Source organism: Marmota flaviventris, chromosome 12 (genome assembly GCF_047511675.1).
Source record: "Marmota flaviventris isolate mMarFla1 chromosome 12, mMarFla1.hap1, whole genome shotgun sequence".
Classification (NCBI taxonomy): Eukaryota; Metazoa; Chordata; class Mammalia; order Rodentia; family Sciuridae; genus Marmota; species Marmota flaviventris.
The window spans coordinates 515,290-531,374 of NC_092509.1; the positions used below are offsets into that span (position 1 = coordinate 515,290).

General features: G+C 45.7%; 1 pseudogene; it reads right to left on the minus strand.

The window, feature by feature from the left end:
- Positions 1-8,052: 8,052 nt before the first annotated feature.
- LOC139707865 (tyrosyl-DNA phosphodiesterase 2-like) lies at positions 8,053-15,832 on the minus strand (annotated as a pseudogene).
- Between the last annotated feature and the right edge of the window lie 253 nt (positions 15,833-16,085).

Consider the following 16,085-nt stretch of genomic DNA (forward strand, 5'->3'; position numbering starts at 1 on the left):
GACACTTGATGCCTTTTCTTCATTAAAAGGCACACACCTGTCATCCCAGTGACTTGGGAGGCTGAGGCAGGAGGATCGCAAGGTGGAGGCCAGCATCAGCAACTTAGTGAGGCCCTAAGCAACTCAGTGAGACCCTGTCTCTAAATAAAATCCAAAATAGGGCTGGGGATGGGGCTCAGGGGTTAAGCACCCCTGGGTTCCATCCCTGGTACAAAAAATATCTTTAAAAGGTACCTCCATAACCAGAACCTTCTTTTCTCCAGTGTCATTTCTGTGATGTTCTCCACCATCAAGCGTCACAGGGCCTGACCCTAGAGTCACTTGCTCCAGGGCCTCCCTGTCCGGGAGGCAGCCTCCTGCAGTTGCCCCTCCAAACCTGAGTGAGTTTTCTGGCATCTGATCACACTCCGCCCACCACCGTCATCCTTCCCATGTAGGGTGTCCTCCACTGTCCCTAGGAGACTGCAATCGAGTTTCCTGGGCAGCACTTTCTCCAGGCGCTGCACAGCGGGTGACTTCGCTTTGCTTTGTTTTGGGTGACAGTGTGGGAGTAGCCCCATGTCCCCACTGCAGCCTTGAGTCTCAATTCCTGCAGAATATTCCATCAGGAAGCCACAGGAAAGACAAATGGACACAGGTAGTCATATTTAATCCTGTTGCAGCCTATTTTTCTTCTCCCTGGGTTTCTCCCTTGAGAACAGAACATATCAAATGTTCAATCAAAGAATATTTTTGGAGTCCTGCTAGGAATCAAAAAGAACGCACAGCCTCTGTGGTGGAGGCCCCCACTTGGCTGGAAGGTCAGGATCAAAGTCGGAAGCTATGGGCCCAACTTGGGGCAAAGCTGTGATCATTTAAAATTAGTTGTTTTTCAGCTTTTCCCCCAGCAGCTTCTTGGTCTGCCATCCTCATCTCCTGGGTTTTCCAAGATCACTCCATGCAGGTTGGAGGAGGATCTGGGCAGGTGTCCCCCGGAAACAGCCCATAATTGAAGCCCTGATGAATGGAGTCTCCACCAGGCTGGGCCTGAGGCTCCCTTGCCTTAGAGCTTGATGCCATATTTCTCTTGACCTTGAGGATTTGGGGGAATTGAACCCACAGGCCCTCAACCCCTGACCCCCCATCCCCAGCCCTATTTTTTTATTTTATTTAGAGACACAGTCTCACTAAGTGGCTGAGGCCGGCCTCCACCTTGCAATCCTCCTGCCTCAGCCTCCCAAGTGGATGGAATGACAGATGGGGGCCACCCTGCCCACCTTTTCTGATTCCAGAAGCCATGGCCTTGCCTGGCCTGAGCCACACCTGCACTGGAAGAAAACTGGCACTGGCGAGGGACAGTTTATACACATACAGGAAATCGAATGGTTGAAAATAGAGATTTCTGCTTCTGTTCTCCCCTGGATTATTTGACTTTTTGTTTTGGTTAATTAGGTCTTTTATTTTCTTGTGCTGTGCGATTAGGCTCCTGCCACTTTGAAGTGGCCCTGGTTGGGCGGGTAGGGAGGACTCCAGGAATGGGGGGATCCTCTCTTGGCAGAAGGAAAAACCGCTAGGCTGTGGGGACAATTGACTTTATCTTCCCAATATCTCTGGTGTTGAGATATCGCTTTTCCAGTCTGGGGCCCCCAGGAAGAGTCAAATTCTTTCCTTTGTCTCTAACCTACTTCCTGAGGATATTGATTTGGTGGCGTGCACAGGTGATACCTAAAGATAAACCTGACTGTTTCTTCTTTTGAAAATTACTTCTTGGAGTTGGTTAGCGTTTCCCCAGCTTGGCCTGTGGAGCCTGCCTTGCCTGGCCTTGGGGACCGCAGATTTGATTTTTTTTTTTTTTTGGTCCCAGGAATTGAACCCAGGAACCCTTAACCCCTGATCCCAGTCCCCAGCCCTTTTTATTGTTTATTTAGAGACAGGGTCTCGCTGAGTTGCTTAGGGCTTTGCTGAGTTGCCGAGGCTGGCCTCCACCTTTCGATCCTCCTGCCTCAGCCTCCAAAACTGCTGGATTACAGGCGTGTAGCACTGTGCCTGGCTTTGGCCTAGGCATTTGACCTCCTCCATGTGTCCTCCTGGACCAGCCCACTCACACCTATAACTGGTCCCCAGGGCTCCCCAGATGTTGGGATTACACCCTTCACCCCAGTGCCCAGCCCGCTGGCCCCATTTCCCATGAAATTACTCCCCAAGCCCTCAGGGAGCCTGGTCAGCCAGCTCACAGAGGTCACCTGTCTGTGGCTAGTTTCTGAACAGGTCACCCTTAGGGACAACCCAGTGTCATCATGACAGTTGTGACTGGTGGCAGGCAGTGGGGACCACAGACAGGTCAAGAGTCCTTTCCTCACAGGGCAGGTGGGGACACTCTTTGGTCACCAGGCGAGGCTCATCTATGAGGTGGTTTGAGACGGTGAACTGGGGGTTGGAGACTCTGCAGGTTTCTTACCTGAGTATTTTAGGACACGATGATTCTTATTATGGAGTTTTTAAAATTTATCATCAAATAACCGTCTCAGTCCAGTTGGGAAGATAACAGACAAAGGAGAGTTGGGCCTGCTGGGCCCGCCTGGAACCCCAGTGGCCGGCGATGCTTACGCAGTAGGATTGTGATTTCTTTTATTTTTAAAAATTTAATCTCTTTTCTTTGTTTTATATTTGTTCTTTTTTAATTATCCATGACAGCAGCATGCATCCTGCCATGTCACAACTACATGGGGTGTCACATCACACTCCTGTGGCTGGACCTGCTGTGGGGTATCCCTGGTCATGTATTCCTATGTGAACATAGGAAAGTGACATCTATTCATTCCCCTGTCTCTCCCAGTCCCCTCCCCTTCCCTCCTTCACTCCTCTGCATCTCATCCAGTGAACTTCTATCCTCCCCCCCCATTGTGAGTCATTGTCCCCATATCAGAGAGGACACTCAGCCTTTGGTTTTGGGGACTGGCTTATTTCACTCAGCATGATTGTCTCCAGCTCCATCCATTTACCAGCAAATGCCATCATTTCATCCCTCTTTAAGGCTGTGTAATATTCCACTGTGTATACGGACCACAGTTTCTTTATCCATTTATCAGTTGAAGTGCACCTAGGCTGGCTCCATCGCTTAGCTGTTGTGAATTGAGCTGCTGTGCACATTGATGTGGCTGAGAATCTCGAGTTCAAAGCCAGCCCCAGCAACTTAACGAGATCCTCAGCAACTCAGCGAGACCCTGTCTTTAAATAAAATAGAAAAAGGGCTGCGGTGGGGCTCAGTGCCCAGCACCCTCAGGTCTGATCCCCTGGACCAGAGAAACCAAGAGGACAGAAGTGAAAATGAGGAAGATAGAAATGACCCACAGCATCATCTCCACAGATCTCAGTGACAAGAGCTGGCATTCTGGTGGCCTCTGCTTCCTATCAGCTGCTCTCTGAGGGCTTTCTACACACTCTGGCTGGATTCCTGTAGCAGTTCTGCGACACAGTCCCCATCTCCTTGGGACAGAAGGCAGGTGGCAGTGGCCAGGGAGGTTGTGAAAGGGCACCTGGCCCATGAGGCAGGTACATAAAGCGCCGATGTACGTGTCACTCAGGGTCACCTGTGTGGGAACTTCTTGGGGTAGAAGTGGCATCCTGGCCACCACTCTGCATCACTGTCACAACAGAAATAAACAAGGATGTCATGTCCCTCCTGCTCTCCACAGAAGGGGGCTCGTGGCTATACCAGGGCAGCCTGGAGGAGTTTGTCTGGATGAGATGACTCCCTGAGAGAGTGACAGGTGGCAGGTCCCCACCCCCAGGGTGCACAAGGCGTCACTCTGGCTGAATCTTCTCACCCTCGCTGTGGTCGTCATCCTGGACACAGGCCACAGGAGGAAGCACAGCACCCCAGGGAGGGGACCCTGTCCCTGTGGAGAACCAGCCAAATCTGGAGCCTCTTCCATTTAGTGAGCACCTACTATGTCCTGGGCTGGCCATGTGCAGGCGTGATTTTCACTGCGTCCCACAGGCACATTCTACCATCCAGTTCTCTGGATGGGGACACCAGCTCCAGGCCTCCCTGCAGGGCCAGAGGAGCTGACCTTGGGTCCACTCCCACGTCCACCCACCAAACCCTAGTGGAGCCAGAGAGGCCGGTGAACGTGTCCTGTCTGAGTGCTTCAGTGCCTATGTGCAGGGACGAGGGGCCGGGCCTGTCCCCTGGGCTGTGCCCTTCCTGACCCAGGTGAGCAGGTCTCAGGGAGGAAAGGATGACAAAGCCCTGAGGCCCCGGCAGCCCCCTCCCACCTTGGCTCCAGCTCCCGCCAGACCTTTCCAGAAGGTTCCAGAAACAGCTGGAAACAGGACACCCCCCTCTCCCCACCTGCCTTTGTCATTGCCAGAAAAACAATCAGCTCTAGATCTTAAGTGCTCCACGGAGCGCCCAGACACCAGCTGAGACTTGAAGCAGATTTTGTTTGAGTTGCTTTAAACCCACAGATGAGGCCGCCTTCCTGGGCTGGCCTCCAGCTGGAGGGGCCTCCCCAGGCACTGGCTCTGGGTGGGAGCTTGTTCTCGGGCATCCTCTGGGCACATGGCCAGAGCCTGGGGTCTGGGGTCTGAGGGAATGGCTCTGGCCTGCGTCTGTCTGTCTGTTCTGTGTTGTATCAGCGCTTCCCAAATGGCTACCCGGTGCCAGGCACCATGTTAATGGAGGGGACAGCCCTCCCCCAACTGAGGGGGTGGTCGTTGGTGATTACTTTTTGGTCCCAGGGACTGAACCCAGGGGTTCTCAACCCCTGAGCCCCGTCCCCAGCCCTTTCTATATTTTATTTAGAGACAGGGTCTCCCTGAGTTGCTTAGGGCCTTGCTAAGTGGCAGAGGCTGGCCTCCACCTTGTGTTCCTCCTGCCTCAGCCTCCCCATCATCCTGGCTTAGTTGATCATTTTTCTATAATTTTGAAAACATGTTTGTTGTAAGGCTTTCTGTGTTAAGCCGGGTTTTAGACATCATCCATAGAGTTCCTAATAAGGAGGGTAAGACTTCTCCCCTCCATCTCCTCCTCCGCTGTGGGTAGGCATGGCTCCAGCTCTTCAGGACGCTCAAGAGCAGGCTTCCCTGTTCTGTGCAGATGAAACCCAGAGCCTGCTCTCACAAGCGCCCAGGCCCGGGGACGAGGGAGCTGACCCAGAGGGAGGAGGCTGAACCGGGGCCTGCTGGAGGACGGCCCTGAGGACCTGGGAAGCCCAGGGCCCAGTCCTCCTGTGGCCAGTGCCGCCCTCCGTGGCCCAGCTCACTCCTGTACTCTGGAGCAGCGCAGTACCGTGCCCCCAGCCACTGTCCTCTCCCGCTGCCACAGTGACAGCCACTTCCCAAAGAGCCTCCCAGTTGCCCTCAGTAATTCACTGTCCACAGACAGCCAAAACAAACTGTCAAAAGATGCTTCAGGCCACCCCACTCCCCAACTTAAACTGCCATCTACCTTCTCTTGTGTGTAAAGGACACAATCCAGGTGGGCTGGGGGTACACCCCTGTCATCCCAGCAGCTGGGGAGGCTGAGGCTGGAGGATTGAAAGTTGGAGGCCAGCCTCGTCAACTTAGCAAGGCCCTAAGCAACACAGCGAGACCCTGTCTTTAAATAAAATATAAAAAAAAGGGCTGGGGATGGGGCTCAGTATGTATGGACCCCAGGTACCCACAAAAGAGTATACAATCCAAACTCATCCCCCTGTCTGCAAGGATCCTTGTGACCTGTCTACCTGCCCTGTGTGCTATGTCCCCACTTGGGCCTTTTCTCTCAGGCCTCCTATTTTCTCTGCTTAAAACACTCCCCCTTCCTATTTTTTTGGCCCCAGGGAATGAACCCAGGGGTGCTAACCACTGAGACCCATCCTTAACCCTTCTTATTATTTTATTTAGAGACAGGGTCTCGCTGAGTTTCTGAGGCTGGCCTCCAACTTGTCCTCCTGCCTCAGCCTCCAGAGCCCCTGAGATTACAGGCATGCGCCATCATGCTCCACAGGTATCCAGCCTTTAAAGGCAAGAAGGGCTTTGGAGCAGAGGGGACACCAGATCTGTTGGCCGGCAGGATTAGGAGAGGAGAAAGTCCCCCAGGATCTAGCCTGGGTCCTGTCACCATGCCCACGGGTGGGGTTTGATGCCTCTTTACGCACAGGGTGTGTGATGCCCCATTTTCTTCTGAGTCTGTGTCCAACTGGTCTGGTTTTAATTGAGATATGTGACTCCTGGAGGCTGGAGACTGCAGACCATCCCCACTCAGGATCGATGGGAGGGCCAGGCCTTGCTCTGAACCAAGGCAGGACCTTGCAGCCGAGTGTCACCGTCACCAGTGTGTATGCTGAGGACACAGGGGAGATGCCATAGTCTTGGTATCGACATGGAGGGACATTTCTTCCACTTTGGAGGAAATGAAGGTTGAGGGGAGTCAAGGCCCAGAGCCTGATGTCACTAGACGGCCCCCTAAAGGACGGGACATCAGGGCCTATTGGGGTGGAGAGGGCCTCATAAATCGTGGTCCCTCACAGGGACGGGCATGGCCGTTCCCTGGGTGGGCCACATTTGCTCTGCTCCCTAGAAGATTGGGAACAGTTGTCGTGAGCAGGGCCCTGAGTCAGAGCTGGTCCCCGGGCCAGCGCTGGGCGCCTCTGGTCCTTCTGTCCCTTCTGAACAAAAGCTCAGAGCTGTCATTTCCCAGGGCCCATGTGTGGCCTCCTGATAACTCTATCAGGCCTCTTCCCATGCACAGGGAGAAGCGGTGACCAGAGCAGGCCGACAAGGAACACAGGGGTGGCATATGGCTGGTCCGCATCGCATTCCTGAAAGCTGCATATTTTTTCTTTTTGGTGCTTGGGATTGAATTCAGGGGCCCTCGACCCCTGAGCCCCATCCCCAGTCCTGTTTTGGGTTTTATTTAGAGACGGGGTCTCCCTGAGTTGCTCAGGGCCTCAATGTTGCTGAGGCTGGCCTCCACCTTGTGCTCCTCCTGCCTCAGCCTCCCCATCCATGGCTCCTGGTTGAAGCTGCAGGGTTTGACAGTTTCTCCTCCCTCTGGAGCACAGGCTGTGGCCCCGGGGTGAGCAGAGGCTCACGGGGCTGGAGGTCCTATGTGTGGCCTGGTCTCCAGCGCTCAGGGAGGTAGGGCACGGGGGAATGCCCACCCACATGGGCCTCCACCTTCCCAGGCCGGGGGACCATGACCGCACATGCACTGTCCTGTCTCCCTGGTGGCTGTCCACCCTGCCACCCATCCCATGTGGCCCAGCTGGTGTCCAGTTCCCAGCACAAGGCCTAGGAGAGGTGGTGAATACAGTGACCATGTCCTGGCTTCTGTCCCCACACCTGGCTGGGCGTGGCTGCCTGCTGGCACAGGCTGGTTCTGTCACAGGGGACGTGTGGCCCTAAAGACCTACGGGAGGGTGGGCACTGGGTTCTGTAGCTACCCTGGGTTCTGGGGAGGCCGCTGCATGCCCTTGGTGGGAGGCCGAGGCGCCAGGGTGGGAAGGGGTGGGTCTAGCCTGGCACCAGGCAGAGTGGCTGGGCGTGAGGCCCAACGTGTGGTGCTCCTAATCCCAAGGATGCCACCCGTCCAGGGCAGCCAGCAAGGGCCTCCTTCCTTTGGATGCCAAGCGAGGGGCACCTGGGTGTGTTAGTCCCCCTGGACTCCAGGCCCCGCATGGATCCCAGGCCCTCAGAGTCCAGCCGAAAAGAAGCAGCAGGTCCTGGAGGCCCCCAGTACCTGAGAATGGCTGAGGGCTATTTGCATGCCAAAGGCTCACTGCGATGATTTAATATATTTACAGTCTGTTAATCTATAATCATTTAATAGCACGATGGTTATATTAAATTATCCAAATAAATCATGTTTTATTATTTAGAAGAATTAAGTATAATATTAATGAAATAGAATAGATTATCTAAATAAACTGAACAATTAGATACTATAAAATCTATTTTTTTTCTGAAACAATTTTCCAGTATATTAATTCATCTATATAAAACTTACCTTTCCACATAGGTAGAAACAATACTTGCAAAAAGTTCAGAAGTCTACTCAAAACATTTAAACTCATATGTGAAAACATTTCACAATATCACATCTAAGTTGCACAGAAGACCCCGTGATCACTAGGAAATCTACCACAGTCCAGTTTCTCCAACCCAAGGAGGTCCAAACTTTGGGTGAAAGGGTAAAGTTTCTAAGCTGCGAAGCCTGAGTTAAAATGTAAAGGATAAGATTAAGATTTTTTTTAAGTTCTGTGAAGTTTTTAAAGTTCTGTTAAGTTGCAATTTCCTGAAGTGAAATTAAGTTCTGTTTTCCTGGAACCTACAATTCATGTAGAAGTTAAAAACAACTCCTGGAAAAGCCACTGAAATGTATGTTGAAATCTCCCCTAACCATCTGGTTGCTCTGTAAAAACAACCCCCTCCCCAGAAACCGTGCAGTCCAGCACGTACACACCTTAGGGCCTAAACCAATCAGTTTAAATGTAACCCCCTCTTTAGGAATGACCTATCACTCCAGCCTGCCCTGTTCCAGCCAATGTATGTACTAATCAAGTCTAAAAATTGTTGTTTGACTTTCCCGTGGTGTATGGTGATTTGTTAAAGGAGACTGTGATGTATGTAAAGTCCCCGCCCTCCCCCCAAAAATGTATACTTAAGCATTGTTCAACCCCGGCTCTGGACTGCTCTCCCTTCTCGAGTGGGCACGGAGCCCCAGCATGCTGGAATCTCAATAAACCCCCTCCTGCTTATTGCATAAAGTCAGTCTCTTGGTGGTCTCTTCCTCCGGTGTTAGCTGGGCCCTTACAGGGGAATAATGGGGCCCTCTTCTGCTGCTCCTCTGAAAAATAAACTGATATCAATTCTATCCAAATGCATACTTTCCATATGTGTTTCAATGATTTTTAATGCCTTTCTTGCTTCAGGTGTTAACATGCGGGGTGAATTTGGATCTGATGGACCTTTTAGGATCCCACACATCCAAGATGCTGTCAGGTAAGCCACCACATTTAGTAACTTCCTGATCCCGTAAGTTTGTACCTCCTGCAAATATCACCGTGGTGACTCTGGAGCCTCTTGCCTTTTCTTTAATACCATTTGTAACTGACTCATTCATTCCTGGGCATGTCCTCTGGTGCTCTCCAAATGGAAAGTCATAAGGTAAAGGTCATTTTCAGACAAACTCACATGAACAAACAAAAGGTTCCTCATTATTTTGGTACTTGGAAAAGGAATAATCTCTTGGCTTTTTAATTTCACTCTTGATTTCTTCAACATTATAGCTGTGAAATATCCCTCTTCATGACCTGTAATAATTTCATAACTCCATGCTCTCTTCTTCAGATAGCTGTAATATGGGGGAATAACTTTCTGTAGAAATATTACATCTGGGCTGTACAAAGTTAAGTAGGAACCCATCCCATGAGCCCTCTCCTGCAGACTGTTTAAATCCAACCCATCAATATTCCAGGTAAGGAGAAAGAACATGCTGCCATCTTCTTGCTGAGAACTTTCAGATGGGTGGATTTTTGAACTAGTGGAATCAGTTGTTTCTTCACTGGTTAGGTCAACACAGGCCAGCAGCAGCGACACCTTATTAAAGCCTTATTTATGTTTTATTAAAGCCTTATTTATGTTTTCACCCTTTCTACTTTGTCAGAAACACTGAACAGAGTTTTGTCTTTTCTAATCCTTGTTAGACTACTGATTTAAAGAAAAACATTAAAAAAGCCAACTCTATAGACACCTTCAGAGTTTAGTTTTATAATAAAAAACTGTTTGAGTGATCAGACCTTTACATTTCTGAAGATGAAATAAACATGTAATCTTTTACCTCATTTTGCTCAATTAAATTGTTCAGAAGATCAAAGTGGTAAAGACAATGTAAAATTCAACATTTTAATACTGATGTTGTAAATTGTGTTGAAAGAGAAGGAAAATGAATTGAAGAGAGTAGAAGCTGTGCTAAAAGAGAGGGAGAGCGACCTTTCTAGCAAAACAAAGCTGTTACAGGAGGTACAAGATGAAAACAAATTGTTTCCATCCCAGATTGAGCAGCTTAAGGAACAAAATTACTAACAGGTATCTTCTTCCCCCCCTCATGAAGAATTATTGATGAAATGCACACACTTTTACAGCTAGAGTGTGAAAAACATAAATCTTTCCTTGCAGAAACAGAAGGAATTTTACAGAAGCTTCAGAGAAGTGTGGAGCAAGAAGAAAATAAATGGGAAATTAAGGTTGATGAATCACAAAAGACTATTAAGCAGATGCAGTCATCATTTATGGCTTCAGAGAAAGAGCCGCCCTATTGCCAGACAGTAAAGGTCAAATATACAATGAATACACAGCTTAACATAACCATCATCATCTCAAAGGCTTGCTGGGGTCACCTCTCAACCACTCCCTTCTGGTAATATGCCATGCATCATCCTGACTCCGCTGTGGCCCTCAACAAGAAAATACTGAGGGATGGTTGCATAAACCTATTTACTATGCCCTTTTTAGCTCTTCATAAATATTTGCTCCAAGTGTTGCAAGCTTTTATGCAAATGTGCAAGAAACTCTTATGCCTAAAGTAATGCAATAGGGACTCTTCATGTCAGATTCTACCATTGATGAACATGACCTTGATAATAGAGAAGAATTAAATAGGGAAAGGATCTTGGGACTGACAATAGGTGCCTGAATGCTTGTGTTGGGCTAATTGTAACACCTGCCCCACACAATGTCTTCTAAAACACTGTGCAGAGCAAACAACAGTTAGAGGTCTGCCACTTTCCAAGCTCAGATTCATATGATGTGAGTTGATAGAATCTGAGAACCCCTCTGCCTTCAGAGGTGTCTGTGCCCTGAAAATTTATCAGTGTTACAACTTGTTTCTCTCTCTAGTAGACTCTCCTTTTACATGCAAATATTGTCTACTGGGATAACATTTTAAGTTTGAAACAGAAAAGGGGGAATTAATTTATTTGATTTTGTTCTTCCCTGACGAAGAAGGTAAAAAAAAAAAAAAATAGCTGGTAACATTTTCTAGAACTGTATATGTTGAAAGAAATCTTCTATTTATTATTAAAGACCTTCCTGCTTCCCCAAAGGATGAGGTACTTTAAAACAAAATAATAGATATACTGAAATCATTAAATTTAGCACTAAGAAGAATTCATAACCAAAGTCTTTGTCTAGGAAACATTAAACATGAGAATGGACAGTATCTTCAATAGCACTTTTACAAAAAGAGCAGAGGCATTCTTTATATAGGCATTTCATACACTGACCTTCGAGAAGAAGCCAAGGGCATAGTGCCAAATTGAGCTCTGTGAAGACATTTCTGAAGGGGGCAAAAGTATTATAGTCCGAGTATGTTCCATTCTGATGATCTGACTTGATACAACATAAAGCCTAGAGAATCTAGAGAGACAGATGGGTAGTATGTCTAGAGGCTGCCAATTCCTCTGGAATTTTTATCAACTTAGTTATTGAATATAGCAAAATTGAGACTTCTGGTGAATATTAAAATATTATTATTATTGTTTTGATGTTGCACATTGTTAGAAACCCCTATATTTGTAATAATAGCAAAATCAACAATGAAAATAATAATAGCTAATATTAATGACTTTCAGGCCAGGTGCTAATTTGCATGAATTATTGAAGGCTTCCAACAATCACATGAAATAGGTATTTTTCACATAGCAACCATTTTGCAAAAGATGATGAAACTAATAGAAATTGAGCAAATTGCACACGTTCACATGGATATTAGCTACAAAGCTGACATTTAAATTCAAACAACTTTCCTCCAGATCCAATAGCAATACTCTCTACGAGCTTATGTTATATTAAATTATAGGTGGGAAAGTTGTCTCTGCAATTAACTAAAATGATTTAGCTTGTATTCTTATATGACCAAACATTTGCTTTATGTCTTCACAGAAGTATACTTGGAGCTATAAATAACAAAACTCAGCTTGGATTTATCATAATTTATCAACTACATAACTGAATTCCTAGTGCTCTTTATTATAAGTTATGGTAAATATGATATTGGCTCAGATGATTTTGATAAGGGAAATATTACTATCACCTCTTTAGACTATAAAAGAACCTAATTTTAAATATTGAAGCCAGTTTGTTTTGAGAACTGAAATGAGCACAGAAACCCGATTAGTATCTGCTATACTTTTTCAATAGTTTTGCTGAATAACTAAATTTTTTTCCTATCTACAGCAGCTATTGAGAGTATCCTCACATTGATGTAGTTTAAAAGATGGCCTTAGAAACATTGTTTCCTGTTTACCTTCTTTGATATTTCCTGAGAAAAACTTCACAACAATTTCTGAATTTGAGTTTATTTTAAGAACAAATGACCAAGAATAAAACAAAAATCCTAAAACTTTTAGATCACAAAGCAAACAATGCTGGTTTGAAATATATATGTGTAATTTAACATATGAAGTTGAACTTTTTGTTGTCATATAATTATATTTTTAAGTTGATATACAAATACATACCTCCCATAAAATTTGTAAGAATGAAAAACTATTAATCTCCTCATCAGAAGTTCAAGTCCAGGCCACAGATATGAGGATAAAAGGTAGAACAATGCCTGCATGTGGGAGAAGGCACCCTGGATGAGTTAGAGCACAGGGGATGGTGAAGTACTAGCCTGACTGTGCATCTACATAGGCATATTCATTTGTAAAAAATAAATAAATAAATAAATAAATAATAAACTGCTTATTTAAGGTTTGTGTACTTATATTGCAATTAAAATGATGCATCGTGTGTGTGTTGTTAGACCACGATGCAAGAAAAGACCACTGACTCCAATTAAAATCAAATTAAAGCAAGCTTATTATTTCGACCGGCCGGGCTGCCTTGCCCATCAAAATCGTGGGAGCCAAGGACAGCGGCGAGCCTTCTCTGTGGCCCAGTTTTATAGCCAAAAAAAAAAAAATTACACAAAGGGGGGGGAGGTTACGGATAACAACACTCTGAGGAGCCTAACACAAGTTTACATTTTTGCTGGCCCAGGCATCAGAATTTATGGAGATCTTAGAGACTCAGAGAGGGTCGTTTTCTGGCCAGGGAAGGCCAGAATTTATGAGGCATCACTAAGGTTTAGGAAAGGGTTGTTATATGGTCAGGGAAAACCGGACATGGGTGAGTTCAGGGCATGGGCAGTCATTCTAATCAGCTACAACATCAACTAATGGCCAGGCCATACAGACATCCTGATATTTTTACAGAAAACAGAAATGAATCCTTCATAACTTGTGACATCTGGCTTCTGATCTAATGAGAGAACCAGGCTAGGTATATCAGTGTGTGTGTGTGTGTGTGTGTGTGTGTGTGTGTGTGTGTGTGTGTAAAGTACAGGCAAAAAAGAAATAGTCCCTCTAGTCCATGCAGTGTTTTTGTGAAATTAGACAAAAAGGTTTTTTGGGGGGCAGATTTAGCTTCTAGGTCACAAAGTTTATGTGACAGACTAGTAAAAGGATTCAGTCCCACTCATTTGAAAGAGCCTACATAACAATATGTATGTCCACTAAAAATAATGTTGTTGAGAAGAAAAACTATTCTGTAACAAAACAATATAAAAATAGTTAAAATATTTTTTTTTTTTTTGTTTTCCAGGGTAATACGATTTTATATGTAAGCATTAACACATGTGATTTACTGCTATTTACTATTACTATTCAAAGAAAATTCAGTAATTCAATAATTAATCAATGAAAGAGACTTGCATTGACTACAATCTCCATTATGAAATTTGGAAGATTAAAAATATTACTTAATTAGTGATTATGAAGAGATTATCTTTGTGCATACCACTCACAAATTGGTTCCTTACTAATATGCTTGTAGATTTAAAATGTATATTTAAAGTAAGCCTAAACTGAGCACTGCCAAGTACCAACTAAATTGATATTGAAATTGAAGAGTTCAGGTGGTATATTTTGTGAATTGCTATGGAAACCTGTGATTCGGATATCTTGGATACATAGAAAAAACCTACTTTGACCAACCTATGGATATTTCATCAAAGAATACATTCACCTCAGACATTATGATTGGAAGATATCTGGGATTATATCCAAGCAAAAATTTGTGACATTTTTGCTTAAATTTCTTGAGATGTTGAATATTAGGCTCAATGTAACATATTTATCATGATAGGCAGAGCATTTTGTGGTGCTGAGTGACACTCATTGCTGGATCTGTGGAATTTATTTTCTAATGCTTTCATTTAAAAAAAAATAAACAGAAGAGTCAGGCTTTATATACACTTGTTTGTTAGATTTGTTTACTTGAAATATATTCTAAATGATGAATTTAAATAAACAGTTTTAACTTGAATAAATTTAAAATTCAGAGAGTAACTTATGTATTCTCTGATAATAGACATACCAGATAAAGAACAGAAATTAACATTCTTATTTTGCAAGATGGTGATGAAATTGTTGAACAACACTGTGAATATTATGACTTGGAAAGGTTTATATGTTTAATGACACTCTACTTTGCAATTAGATTTAATAAGGTATAAATTTAATAAAGATAATTGTTGGTAGCTGGTGGTTTTAATCACTGAATTGACTACCAATTTGCTACTTGTATTATAATTTAGTTATGTAATCCCTCAGGATTAGTAAATAGAGCTTGAGAAAGTATCTAAGTCTGAAATTTGGCAAGAAATTGCTTATATTAATTTTCTATTAATGACTGTCTGTACATATAAAATTACATTACGGCATCTCTTGTTATATAATTCACATGTATCAAGATTATTATTTTTTGAATAAACAGAAAGATAATGTTGAATTCTCTCTCAAATAAATAAAAAAAATGGCTTGAATTAAAAATTCCAAACATTGGGCTGGGGATGTGACTCAAGCGGTAGTGCGCTCACCTGGCATACGTGCGGCCCAGGTTCGATCCTCAGCACCACATACAAACAAAGATGTTGTGTCTGCCAAAAACTAAAAAATAAATATTAAAATTAAAAAAAAATTCCAAACATGTATAAGCTACTTGTTGGAAAAGTATAAATGGCAGCCATACCCCAGAGAAAAAACCCCAACATGGCGCCTAAGCACCTTTTCTTCCTACCTTCTTCTTTTCTGCAGTGGCGCAAAAAGTTCCCACCGGCGCCAATTTCAAATCTCGCTGGCGGGGAACCTTAGCCCCAATGAGAACTAATTCCTGGGCTCCGGAGCTGATATCTGAAAGAACTTGCCAATAAACGGGTTGCCTGCCATTTATCTAAACCCTACCATCTCCCCCTTAGTTCTATATAAGCACACTGCTTTTTGCAATAAAATTGGAATTCTCCCAGTGAAGTGTCTTTGCGTGGGGAATTCTTTCATTCTGGTGCCGTGACTCGGATACGGGTGAGCTCTTTCCAACAAGAGCCCCGTCCCCGCTCTGCCGAGACACTCCGCCCTGGTCCGCTCTTTTCAGACTCGGCTGCCTGCACTCAACACACTGATCTGGCGTGGTAAGGATCCCCTGACCCCGGCTCGCCAACTCCCTTCGAGCTATCGCTGGATTTGTGACCGTGATCGTCCGGCACACTCCAGACGCCCGGTGGGGGAGAGGGAATCCACCCCACTAAGACCTTTACTGGTTGAAGTGGACCCTCTGGTGATCCGTTTCCCTTTGGGGCATGAGGCTTCTGAGTTTACACGAGAGGCTCTGTGGTTTTTTTCCCTCCTCCGCTGCCACTGACGCTGCCGGCTAAGAGTTGCTGTTTCCTGCGGGGCTGCTGTGTCTGGCTGAAGCTGCCTCTCTGCTCGGGAAAACTGAACTCCCGGCCTGGAACTGCGTTCTGCCGGAGCCGGAGTTCTGTTTTCATTACTGACTTCTTCCACTGCGGTCGAAAACTTTCCTGACGTCAGGTTGCCCGTGGCTCCGACCCCATTGGGTCTCACAGATCGCACTTCACTGGTGATGACCAGGTAGTGCCCTCTGTATTTCCTCGTGATGGCTGGTCATTTTGGGGACGCCCACCTGACCCCCCGTTCGCCCTGGGCTTCCTGGAAGCCGGTCCAGCCCGGGTTTTCCCTTTGTCTCTCTTGCTTACTCTTATTCTCTCTCTCTCTCTCTCT